Below are 12,497 nucleotides of genomic sequence, written 5' to 3' on the forward strand. Positions count from 1 at the left end.
TACCAGTGATAAGACCTCTGTTGAAACAGTGTGCCAGCTGTCAGGATGGCCGAGCGGTCTAAGGCGCCAGACTCAAGGTTAATACCTTGTGCTGAGGAGGATTCTGCTCTCCGATTGGAGGCGTGGGTTCGAATCCCACTTCTGACATGTATGACTGTTTTAAAATAATTTGCATGTATTTTGGCTTACCTGGACAAATGAGGGCACCTGGATGTCTAATCGAAAGGTGGCAATGCAATATAACAGGCAATCTTCTACTGGGTAGCCGGCTCTTCTAGCATTCTTGCGGAGTCGATTTTGACATGTGTTAACTACCCTTAATATGTTGCAGTCCAAGGACATTTCTTCACTGCAGTGGTATTCCCTAATTGCAGTTGCCTGTTTCAGTAGGATGCTGGGTGCTGCCACACAACAAAATTGCTTCAGAAATAGTTTGAGGAACATGACACAGTTTTCAAGGTGCGACGCACATGCCGATTACTGCGGTTCTGCCCCTTTTGACTCATATCCACATGGATGCTCATTGTGCAGAATCAGAGTCTGAATCAGCAGAATTCTGAACTACCTGTTTCACAGAGTGTGTTAGATACCTTTTGAACCGAACGTCCGACAAAGCCTTGACATCCAACTTTAATGATCCTGCAGAGAGACGACTTTGGCTTAGTTCTGCCACTCTATCTTGCATTTCCAGTCAGCATCGTTCTGTAGAAGGCCAGATGACTTCACCTCTTGACTTAGTTTGCTATTGTCCTAAGATTTGACAATGGACATGGACATCCATGTGCTGCTAAGAACACTACCAAAATCAAGTTACATGACTTTATCCGGATGTTGGAAATGGCCAGGCCATTCTTTCCTTGATACAATTTTCTACAGTTTGGAGAACACTGCTGTCTGTCTTCTACAGGTAGGCCATTGTGTGGTAGGAATTAAAGTAGAGCAAATTTTAAAAAATGTCACTTTCTGTGTAGTATCCAGACAGAATAACTGCAGAACCATGTAGTCTTGGAAATGATATTTAACCATCATCTGATACAGAATAGCATTTTACAATTGAGGTTAGCCCTTTCTCATCCATTACTCTGCCAACTTTCTAAGAACTATAGTTACTTATCCACAATGTACTTGGCTAGCTTAGCTGAATTGGTGTTCTTTGGCTTGAGACCTCATCAAATTATGTCTACTGTCTCCTGGCATATGGTACCAAATACTACCAGTGATAAGACCTCTGTTGAAACAGTTTGCCAGGTGTCAGGATGGCCGAGCGGTCTAAGGCGCCAGACTCAAGGTTAATACCTTTCCCCTGTGATGAGGAGGATTCTGGTCTCCGATTGGAGGCGTGGGTTCGAATCCCACTTCTGACATGTATGACTGTTTTAAAATAACTTGCATGTATTTTGGCTTACCTGGACAAATGAGGGCACCTGGATGTCCAATCGAAAGGTGGCAATGCAATATAACAGGCAATCTTCTACTGGGTAGCCGGCTCTTCTAGCATTCTTGCGGAGTCGATTTTGACATGTGCTAACTACCCTTAATATGTTGCAGTCCAAGGACATTTCTTCACTGCAGTGGTATTCCCTAATTGCAGTTGCCTGTTTCAGTAGGATGCTGGGTGCTGCCACACAACAAAATTGCTTCAGAAATAGTTTGAGGAACATGACACAGTTTTGACTTAGTTTCTAAACTACCTGTTTCACAGAGTGTGTTAGATACCTTTTAAACCGAACGTCCGACAAAGCCTTGACATCCAACTTTAATGATCTTGCAGAGAGACGACTTTGGCTTAGTTCTGCCACTCTATCTTGCATTTCCAGTCAGCATCGTTCTGTAGAAGGCCAGATGACTTCACCTCTTGACTTAGTTTGCTATTGTCCTAAGATTTGACAATGGCCATGGACATCCATGTGCTGCTAAGAACACTACTAAAATCAAGTTACATGACTTTATCCGGATCTTGGAAATGGCCAGGCCATTCTTTCCTTGATACAATTTTCTACAGTTTGGAGAACACTGCTGTCTGTCTACTACAGTTAGGCCATTGTGTGGTAGGAATTAAAGTGGAGCAAATTTAAAAAAAAATGTCACTTTCTGTGTAGAATCCAGACAGAATAACTGGAGAATCATGTAGTCTTGGAAATTATATTTAACCGTCATCTGATACAGAATAGCATTTTACAATTGAGGTTAGCCCTTTCTCATCTATTACCCTGCCAACTTTCTAAGTACTATAGTTACTTATCCACAATGTACTTGGCTAGCTGAGCTGAATTGGTGTGCTTTGGCTTGAGAACTTATCAAAATATGTCTACTGTCTCCTGGCGTATGGTACCAAATACTACCAGTGATAAGACCTCTGTTGAAACAGTTTGCCAGGTGTCAGGATGGCCGAGCGGTCTAAGGCGCCAGACTCAAGGTTAATACCTTTCCCCTGTGATGAGGAGGACTTGGTCTCCGATTGGAGGCGTGGGTTCGAATCCCACTTCTGACATGTATGACTGTTTTAAAATAACTTGCATGTATTTTGGCTTACCTGGACAAATGAGGGCACCTGGATGTCCAATCGAAAGGTGGCAATGCAATATAACAGGCAATCTTCTACTGGGTAGCCGGCTCTTCTAGCATTCTTGCGGAGTCGATTTTGACATGTGTTAACTACCCTTAATATGTTGCAGTCCAAGGACATTTCTTCACTGCAGTGGTATTCCCTAATTGCAGTTGCCTGTTTCAGTAGGATGCTGGGTACTGCCACACAACAAAATTGCTTCAGAAATAGTTTGAGGAACATGACACAGTTTTCAAGGTGCGACGCACATGCCGATTACTGCGGTTCTGCCCCTTTTGACTCATATCCACATGGATGCTCATTGTGCAGAATCAGAGTCTGAATCAGCAGAATTCTGAACTACCTGTTTCACAGAGTGTGTTAGATACCTTTTGAACCGAACGTCCGACAAAGCCTTGACATCCAACTTTAATAATCTTGCAGAGAGACGACTTTGGCTTAGTTCTGCCACTCTATCTTGCATTTCCAGTCAGCATCGTTCTGTAGAAGGCCAGATGACTTCACCTCTTGACTTAGTTTGCTATTGTCCTAAGATTTGACAATGGACATGGACATCCATGTGCTGCTAAGAACACTACTAAAATCAAGTTACATGACTTTATCCGGATGTTGGAAATGGCCAGGCCATTCTTTCCTTGATACAATTTTCTACAGTTCGGAGAACACTGCTGTCTGTCTTCTACAGGTAGGCCATTGTGTGGTAGGAATTAACGTGGAGCAAATTTTAAAAAATGTCACTTTCTGTGTAGTATCCAGACAGAATAACTGCAGAACCATGTAGTCTTGGAAATTATATTTAACCGTCATCTGATACAGAATAGCATTTTACAATTGAGGTTAGCCCTTTCTTATCAATTACTCTGCCAACTTTCTAAGAACTATAGTTACTTATCCACAATGTACTTGGCTAGCTTAGCTGAATTGGTGTTCTTTGGCTTGAGACCTCATCAAATTATGTCTACTGTCTCCTGGCATATGGTACCAAATATTACCAGTGATAAGACCTCTGTTGAAACAGTGTGCCAGCTGTCAGGATGGCCGAGCGGTCTAAGGCGCCAGACTCAAGGTTAATACCTTTCCCCTGTGCTGAGGAGGATTCTGCTCTCCGATTGGAGGCGTGGGTTCGAATCCCACTTCTGACATGTATGACTGTTTTAAAATAACTTGCATGTATTTTGGCTTACCTGGACAAATGAGGGCACCTGGATGTCTAATCGAAAGGTGGCAATGCAATATAACAGGCAATCTTCTACTGGGTAGCCGGCTCTTCTAGCATTCTTGCGGAGTCGATTTTGACATGTGTTAACTACCCTTAATATGTTGCAGTCCAAGGACATTTCTTCACTGCAGTGGTATTCCCTAATTGCAGTTGCCTGTTTCAGTAGGATGCTGGGTGCTGCCACACAACAAAATTGCTTCAGAAATAGTTTGAGGAACATGACACAGTTTTCAAGGTGCGACGCACATGCCGATTACTGCGGTTCTGCCCCTTTTGACTCATATCCACATGGATGCTCATTGTGCAGAATCAGAGTCTGAATCAGCAGAATTCTGAACTACCTGTTTCACAGAGTGTGTTAGATACCTTTTGAACCGAACGTCCGACAAAGCCTTGACATCCAACTTTAATGATCCTGCAGAGAGACGACTTTGGCTTAGTTCTGCCACTCTATCTTGCATTTCCAGTCAGCATCGTTCTGTAGAAGGCCAGATGACTTCACCTCTTGACTTAGTTTGCTATTGTCCTAAGATTTGACAATGGACATGGACATCCATGTGCTGCTAAGAACACTACCAAAATCAAGTTACATGACTTTATCCGGATGTTGGAAATGGCCAGGCCATTCTTTCCTTGATACAATTTTCTACAGTTTGGAGAACACTGCTGTCTGTCTTCTACAGGTAGGCCATTGTGTGGTAGGAATTAAAGTAGAGCAAATTTAAAAAAATGTCACTTTCTGTGTAGTATCCAGACAGAATAACTGCAGAACCATGTAGTCTTGGAAATGATATTTAACCATCATCTGATACAGAATAGCATTTTACAATTGAGGTTAGCCCTTTCTCATCCATTACTCTGCCAACTTTCTAAGAACTATAGTTACTTATCCACAATGTACTTGGCTAGCTTAGCTGAATTGGTGTTCTTTGGCTTGAGACCTCATCAAATTATGTCTACTGTCTCCTGGCATATGGTACCAAATACTACCAGTGATAAGACGTCTGTTGAAACAGTTTGCCAGGTGTCAGGATGGCCGAGCGGTCTAAGGCGCCAGACTCAAGGTTAATACCTTTCCCCTGTGATGAGGAGGATTCTGGTCTCCGATTGGAGGCGTGGGTTCGAATCCCACTTCTGACATGTATGACTGTTTTAAAATAACTTGCATGTATTTTGGCTTACCTGGACAAATGAGGGCACCTGGATGTCCAATCGAAAGGTGGCAATGCAATATAACAGGCAATCTTCTACTGGGTAGCCGGCTCTTCTAGCATTCTTGCGGAGTCGATTTTGACATGTGCTAACTACCCTTAATATGTTGCAGTCCAAGGACATTTCTTCACTGCAGTGGTATTCCCTAATTGCAGTTGCCTGTTTCAGTAGGATGCTGGGTGCTGCCACACAACAAAATTGCTTCAGAAATAGTTTGAGGAACATGACACAGTTTTGACTTAGTTTCTAAACTACCTGTTTCACAGAGTGTGTTAGATACCTTTTAAACCGAACGTCCGACAAAGCCTTGACATCCAACTTTAATGATCTTGCAGAGAGACGACTTTGGCTTAGTTCTGCCACTCTATCTTGCATTTCCAGTCAGCATCGTTCTGTAGAAGGCCAGATGACTTCACCTCTTGACTTAGTTTGCTATTGTCCTAGGATTTGACAATGGACATGGACATCCATGTGCTGCTAAGAACACTACTAAAATCAAGTTACATGACTTTATCCGGATGTTGGAAATGGCCAGGCCATTCTTTCCTTGATACAATTTTCTACAGTTTGGAGAACACTGCTGTCTGTCTTCTACAGGTAGGCCATTGTGTGGTAGGAATTAAAGTGGAGCAAATTTTAAAAAATGTCACTTTCTGTGTAGTATCCAGACAGAATAACTGCAGAATCATGTTGTCTTGGAAATTATATTTAACCGTCATCTGATACAGAATAGCATTTTACAATTGAGGTTAGCCCTTTCTCATCTATTACCCTGCCAACTTTCTAAGTACTATAGTTACTTATCCACAATGTACTTGGCTAGCTGAGCTGAATTGGTGTGCTTTGGCTTGAGAACTTATCAAAATATGTCTACTGTCTCCTGGTGTATGGTACCAAATACTACCAGTGATAAGACCTCTGTTGAATAACTTCCCATGTGTCAGGATGGCTGAGCGGTCTAAGGCGCCAGACTCAAGGTTAATACCTTTCCCCTGTGATGAGGAGGACTTGGTCTCCGATTGGAGGCGTGGGTTCGAATCCCACTTCTGACATGTATGACTGTTTTAAAATAACTTGCATGTATTTTGGCTTACCTGGACAAATGAGGGCACCTGGATGTCCAATCGAAAGGTGGCAATGCAATATAACAGGCAATCTTCTACTGGGTAGCCGGCTCTTCTAGCATTCTTGCGGAGTCGATTTTGACATGTGTTAACTACCCTTAATATGTTGCAGTCCAAGGACATTTCTTCACTGCAGTGGTATCCCCTAATTGCAGTTGCCTGTTTCAGTAGGATGCTGGGTACTGCCACACAACAAAATTGCTTCAGAAATAGTTTGAGGAACATGACACAGTTTTCAAGGTGCGACGCACATGCCGATTACTGCGGTTCTGCCCCTTTTGACTCATATCCACATGGATGCTCATTGTGCAGAATCAGAGTCTGAATCAGCAGAATTCTGAACTACCTGTTTCACAGAGTGTGTTAGATACCTTTTGAACCGAACGTCCGACAAAGCCTTGACATCCAACTTTAATAATCTTGCAGAGAGACGACTTTGGCTTAGTTCTGCCACTCTATCTTGCATTTCCAGTCAGCATCGTTCTGTAGAAGGCCAGATGACTTCACCTCTTGACTTAGTTTGCTATTGTCCTAAGATTTGACAATGGACATGGACATCCATGTGCTGCTAAGAACACTACTAAAATCAAGTTACATGACTTTATCCGGATGTTGGAAATGGCCAGGCCATTCTTTCCTTGATACAATTTTCTACAGTTCGGAGAACACTGCTGTCTGTCTTCTACAGGTAGGCCATTGTGTGGTAGGAATTAACGTGGAGCAAATTTTAAAAAATGTCACTTTCTGTGTAGTATCCAGACAGAATAACTGCAGAACCATGTAGTCTTGGAAATTATATTTAACCGTCATCTGATACAGAATAGCATTTTACAATTGAGGTTAGCCCTTTCTTATCAATTACTCTGCCAACTTTCTAAGAACTATAGTTACTTATCCACAATGTACTTGGCTAGCTTAGCTGAATTGGTGTTCTTTGGCTTGAGACCTCATCAAATTATGTCTACTGTCTCCTGGCATATGGTAACAAATACTACCAGTGATAAGACCTCTGTTGAAACAGTGTGCCAGCTGTCAGGATGGCCGAGCGGTCTAAGGCGCCAGACTCAAGGTTAATACCTTTCCCCTGTGCTGAGGAGGATTCTGCTCTCCGATTGGAGGCGTGGGTTCGAATCCCACTTCTGACATGTATGACTGTTTTAAAATAACTTGCATGTATTTTGGCTTACCTGGACAAATGAGGGCACCTGGATGTCTAATCGAAAGGTGGCAATGCAATATAACAGGCAATCTTCTACTGGGTAGCCGGCTCTTCTAGCATTCTTGCGGAGTCGATTTTGACATGTGTTAACTACCCTTAATATGTTGCAGTCCAAGGACATTTCTTCACTGCAGTGGTATTCCCTAATTGCAGTTGCCTGTTTCAGTAGGATGCTGGGTGCTGCCACACAACAAAATTGCTTCAGAAATAGTTTGAGGAACATGACACAGTTTTCAAGGTGCGACGCACATGCCGATTACTGCGGTTCTGCCCCTTTTGACTCATATCCACATGGATGCTCATTGTGCAGAATCAGAGTCTGAATCAGCAGAATTCTGAACTACCTGTTTCACAGAGTGTGTTAGATACCTTTTGAACCGAACGTCCGACAAAGCCTTGACATCCAACTTTAATGATCCTGCAGAGAGACGACTTTGGCTTAGTTCTGCCACTCTATCTTGCATTTCCAGTCAGCATCGTTCTGTAGAAGGCCAGATGACTTCACCTCTTGACTTAGTTTGCTATTGTCCTAAGATTTGACAATGGACATGGACATCCATGTGCTGCTAAGAACACTACCAAAATCAAGTTACATGACTTTATCCGGATGTTGGAAATGGCCAGGCCATTCTTTCCTTGATACAATTTTCTACAGTTTGGAGAACACTGCTGTCTGTCTTCTACAGGTAGGCCATTGTGTGGTAGGAATTAAAGTAGAGCAAATTTTAAAAAATGTCACTTTCTGTGTAGTATCCAGACAGAATAACTGCAGAACCATGTAGTCTTGGAAATGATATTTAACCATCATCTGATACAGAATAGCATTTTACAATTGAGGTTAGCCCTTTCTCATCCATTACTCTGCCAACTTTCTAAGAACTATAGTTACTTATCCACAATGTACTTGGCTAGCTTAGCTGAATTGGTGTTCTTTGGCTTGAGACCTCATCAAATTATGTCTACTGTCTCCTGGCATATGGTACCAAATACTACCAGTGATAAGACCTCTGTTGAAACAGTTTGCCAGGTGTCAGGATGGCCGAGCGGTCTAAGGCGCCAGACTCAAGGTTAATACCTTTCCCCTGTGATGAGGAGGATTCTGGTCTCCGATTGGAGGCGTGGGTTCGAATCCCACTTCTGACATGTATGACTGTTTTAAAATAACTTGCATGTATTTTGGCTTACCTGGACAAATGAGGGCACCTGGATGTCCAATCGAAAGGTGGCAATGCAATATAACAGGCAATCTTCTACTGGGTAGCCGGCTCTTCTAGCATTCTTGCGGAGTCGATTTTGACATGTGCTAACTACCCTTAATATGTTGCAGTCCAAGGACATTTCTTCACTGCAGTGGTATTCCCTAATTGCAGTTGCCTGTTTCAGTAGGATGCTGGGTGCTGCCACACAACAAAATTGCTTCAGAAATAGTTTGAGGAACATGACACAGTTTTGACTTAGTTTCTAAACTACCTGTTTCACAGAGTGTGTTAGATACCTTTTAAACCGAACGTCCGACAAAGCCTTGACATCCAACTTTAATGATCTTGCAGAGAGACGACTTTGGCTTAGTTCTGCCACTCTATCTTGCATTTCCAGTCAGCATCGTTCTGTAGAAGGCCAGATGACTTCACCTCTTGACTTAGTTTGCTATTGTCCTAGGATTTGACAATGGACATGGACATCCATGTGCTGCTAAGAACACTACTAAAATCAAGTTACATGACTTTATCCGGATGTTGGAAATGGCCAGGCCATTCTTTCCTTGATACAATTTTCTACAGTTTGGAGAACACTGCTGTCTGTCTTCTACAGGTAGGCCATTGTGTGGTAGGAATTAAAGTGGAGCAAATTTTAAAAAATGTCACTTTCTGTGTAGTATCCAGACAGAATAACTGCAGAACCATGTAGTCTTGGAAATTATATTTAACCATCATCTGATACAGAATAGCATTTTACAATTGAGGTTAGCCCTTTCTCATCCATTACTCTGCCAACTTTCTAACTACTATAGTTACTTATCCACAATGTACTTGGCTAGCTGAGCTGAATTGGTGTTCTTTGGCTTGAGACCTCATCAAATTATGTCTACTGTCTCCTGGCATATGGTAACAAATACTACCAGTGATAAGACCTCTGTTGAAACAGTTTGCCAGGTGTCAGGATGGCCGAGCGGTCTAAGGCGCCAGACTCAAGGTTAATACCTTTCCCCTGTGATAAGGAGGATTCTGCTCTCCGATTGGAGGCGTCGGTTCGAATCCCACTTTTGACATGTATGACTGTTTTAAAATAACTTGCATGTATTTTGGCTTACCTGGACACATGAGGGCACCTGGATGTCCAATCGAAAGGTGGCAATGCAATATAACAGGCAATCTTCTACTGGGTAGCCGGCTCTTCTAGCATTCTTGCGGAGTCGATTTTGACATGTGCTAACTACCCTTAATATGTTGCAGTCCAAGGACATTTCTTCACTGCAGTGGTATTCCCTAATTGCAGTTGCCTGTTTCAGTAGGATGCTGGGAGCTGCCACACAACAAAATTGCTTCAGAAATAGTTTGAGGAACATGACACAGTTTTCAAGGTGCGACGCACATGCCGATTACTGCGGTTCTGCCCCTTTTGACTCATATCCACATGGATGCTCATTGTGCAGAATCAGAGTCTGAATCAGCAGAATTCTGAACTACCTGTTTCACAGAGTGTGTTAGATACCTTTTGAACCGAACGTCCGACAAAGCCTTGACATCCAACTTTAATGATCCTGCAGAGAGACGACTTTGGCTTAGTTCTGCCACTCTATCTTGCATTTCCAGTCAGCATCGTTCTGTAGAAGGCCAGATGACTTCACCTCCTGACTTAGTTTGCTATTGTCCTAAGATTTGACAATGGACATGGACATCCATGTGCTGCTAAGAACACTACCAAAATCAAGTTACATGACTTTATCCGGATGTTGGAAATGGCCAGGCCATTCTTTCCTTGATACAATTTTCTACAGTTTGGAGAACACTGCTGTCTGTCTTCTACAGGTAGACCATTGTGTGGTAGGAATTAAAGTGGAGCAAAGTTTTAAAAATGTCACTTTCTGTGTAGTATCCAGACAGAATAACTGCAGAACTATGTAGTCTTGGAAATGATATTTAACCGTCATCTGATACAGAATAGCATTTTACAATTGAGGTTAGCCCTTTCTCATCCATTACTCTGCCAACTTTCTAAGAACTATAGTTACTTATCCACAATGTACTTGGCTAGCTGAGCTGAATTGGTGTTCTTTGGCTTGAGACCTCATCAAATTATGTCTACTGTCTCCTGGCATATGGTACCAAATACTACCAGTGATAAGACCTCTGTTGAAACAGTTTGCCAGGTGTCAGGATGGCCGAGCGGTCTAAGGCGCCAGACTCAAGGTTAATACCTTTCCCCTGTGATGAGGAGGATTCTGGTCTCCGATTGGAGGCGTGGGTTCGAATCCCACTTCTGACATGTATGACTGTTTTAAAATAACTTGCATGTATTTTGGCTTACCTGGACAAATGAGGGCACCTGGATGTCCAATCGAAAGGTGGCAATGCAATATAACAGGCAATCTTCTACTGGGTAGCCGGCTCTTCTAGCATTCTTGCGGAGTCGATTTTGACATGTGTTAACTACCCTTAATATGTTGCAGTCCAAGGACATTTCTTCACTGCAGTGGTATTCCCTAATTGCAGTTGCCTGTTTCAGTAGGATGCTGGGTGCTGCCACACAACAAAATTGCTTCAGAAATAGTTTGAGGAACATGACACAGTTTTCAAGGTGCGACGCACATGCCGATTACTGCGGTTCTGCCCCTTTTGACTCATATCCACATGGATGCTCATTGTGCAGAATCAGAGTCTGAATCAGCAGAATTCTGAACTACCTGTTTCACAGAGTGTGTTAGATACCTTTTGAACCGAACGTCCGACAAAGCCTTGACATCCAACTTTAATGATCTTGCAGAGAGACGACTTTGGCTTAGTTCTGCCACTCTATCTTGCATTTCCAGTCAGCATCGTTCTGTAGAAGGCCAGATGACTTCACCTCTTGACTTAGTTTGCTATTGTCCTAAGATTTGACAATGGACATGGACATCCATGTGCTGCTAAGAACACTACTAAAATCAAGTTACATGACTTTATCCGGATCTTGGAAATGGCCAGGCCATTCTTTCCTTGATACAATTTTCTACAGTTTGGAGAACACTGCTGTCTGTCTACTACAGTTAGGCCATTGTGTGGTAGGATTTAAAGTGGAGCAAATTTTTAAAAAATGTCACTTTCTGTGTAGAATCCAGACAGAATAACTGGAGAATCATGTAGTCTTGGAAATTATATTTAACCGTCATCTGATACAGAATAGCATTTTACAATTGAGGTTAGCCCTTTCTCATCTATTACCCTGCCAACTTTCTAAGTACTATAGTTACTTATCCACAATGTACTTGGCTAGCTGAGCTGAATTGGTGTGCTTTGGCTTGAGACCTTATCAAAATATGTCTACTGTCTCCTGGCATATGGTAACAAATACTACCAGTGATAAGACCTCTGTTGAAACAGTTTGCCAGGTGTCAGGATGGCCGAGCGGTCTAAGGCGCCAGACTCAAGGTTAATACCTTTCCCCTGTGATGAGGAGGATTCTGGTCTCCGATTGGAGGCGTGGGTTCGAATCCCACTTCTGACATGTATGACTGTTTTAAAATAACTTGCATGTATTTTGGCTTACCTGGACAAATGAGGGCACCTGGATGTCCAATCGAAAGGTGGCAATGCAATATAACAGGCAATCTTCTACTGGGTAGCCGGCTCTTCTAGCATTCTTGCGGAGTCGATTTTGACATGTGCTAACTACCCTTAATATGTTGCAGTCCAAGGACATTTCTTCACTGCAGTGGTATTCCCTAATTGCAGTTGCCTGTTTCAGTAGGATGCTGGGTGCTGCCACACAACAAAATTGCTTCAGAAATAGTTTGAGGAACATGACACAGTTTTGACTTAGTTTCTGAACTACCTGTTTCACAGAGTGTGTTAGATACCTTTTGAACCGAACGTCCGACAAAGCCTTGACATCCAACTTTAATGATCCTGCAGAGAGACGACTTTGGCTTAGTTCTGCCACTCTATCTTGCATTTCCAG

At 42.6% G+C, this 12,497-nt stretch overlaps 10 non-coding genes across 10 annotated transcripts; all 10 read left to right on the top strand.

The window, feature by feature from the left end:
- The first annotated feature begins 39 nt into the window (after positions 1–39).
- On the top strand, positions 40–147 carry trnal-caa (transfer RNA leucine (anticodon CAA)). The gene is made up of 2 exons: positions 40–77; positions 102–147. It is a non-coding gene; the product is annotated as a tRNA-Leu (tRNA).
- A 1,103-nt stretch (positions 148–1,250) lies between these two features.
- Positions 1,251–1,364, top strand: trnal-caa (transfer RNA leucine (anticodon CAA)). Its single transcript has 2 exons — positions 1,251–1,288; positions 1,319–1,364. It is a non-coding gene; the product is annotated as a tRNA-Leu (tRNA).
- A 1,014-nt stretch (positions 1,365–2,378) lies between these two features.
- trnal-caa (transfer RNA leucine (anticodon CAA)) lies at positions 2,379–2,491 on the top strand. The gene is made up of 2 exons: positions 2,379–2,416; positions 2,446–2,491. It is a non-coding gene; the product is annotated as a tRNA-Leu (tRNA).
- A 1,103-nt stretch (positions 2,492–3,594) lies between these two features.
- On the top strand, positions 3,595–3,708 carry trnal-caa (transfer RNA leucine (anticodon CAA)). The gene is made up of 2 exons: positions 3,595–3,632; positions 3,663–3,708. It is a non-coding gene; the product is annotated as a tRNA-Leu (tRNA).
- A 1,103-nt stretch (positions 3,709–4,811) lies between these two features.
- Positions 4,812–4,925, top strand: trnal-caa (transfer RNA leucine (anticodon CAA)). Its single transcript has 2 exons — positions 4,812–4,849; positions 4,880–4,925. It is a non-coding gene; the product is annotated as a tRNA-Leu (tRNA).
- Positions 4,926–5,936: 1,011 nt separating this feature from the next.
- On the top strand, positions 5,937–6,049 carry trnal-caa (transfer RNA leucine (anticodon CAA)). The gene is made up of 2 exons: positions 5,937–5,974; positions 6,004–6,049. It is a non-coding gene; the product is annotated as a tRNA-Leu (tRNA).
- A 1,103-nt stretch (positions 6,050–7,152) lies between these two features.
- Positions 7,153–7,266, top strand: trnal-caa (transfer RNA leucine (anticodon CAA)). Its single transcript has 2 exons — positions 7,153–7,190; positions 7,221–7,266. It is a non-coding gene; the product is annotated as a tRNA-Leu (tRNA).
- A 1,103-nt stretch (positions 7,267–8,369) lies between these two features.
- trnal-caa (transfer RNA leucine (anticodon CAA)) lies at positions 8,370–8,483 on the top strand. Its single transcript has 2 exons — positions 8,370–8,407; positions 8,438–8,483. It is a non-coding gene; the product is annotated as a tRNA-Leu (tRNA).
- Positions 8,484–10,712: 2,229 nt separating this feature from the next.
- trnal-caa (transfer RNA leucine (anticodon CAA)) lies at positions 10,713–10,826 on the top strand. Its single transcript has 2 exons — positions 10,713–10,750; positions 10,781–10,826. It is a non-coding gene; the product is annotated as a tRNA-Leu (tRNA).
- A 1,104-nt stretch (positions 10,827–11,930) lies between these two features.
- trnal-caa (transfer RNA leucine (anticodon CAA)) lies at positions 11,931–12,044 on the top strand. Its single transcript has 2 exons — positions 11,931–11,968; positions 11,999–12,044. It is a non-coding gene; the product is annotated as a tRNA-Leu (tRNA).
- Positions 12,045–12,497: the final 453 nt, after the last annotated feature.

This window comes from Clarias gariepinus, chromosome 5 (assembly GCF_024256425.1).
Source record: "Clarias gariepinus isolate MV-2021 ecotype Netherlands chromosome 5, CGAR_prim_01v2, whole genome shotgun sequence".
Taxonomy (NCBI): domain Eukaryota; kingdom Metazoa; phylum Chordata; class Actinopteri; order Siluriformes; family Clariidae; genus Clarias; species Clarias gariepinus.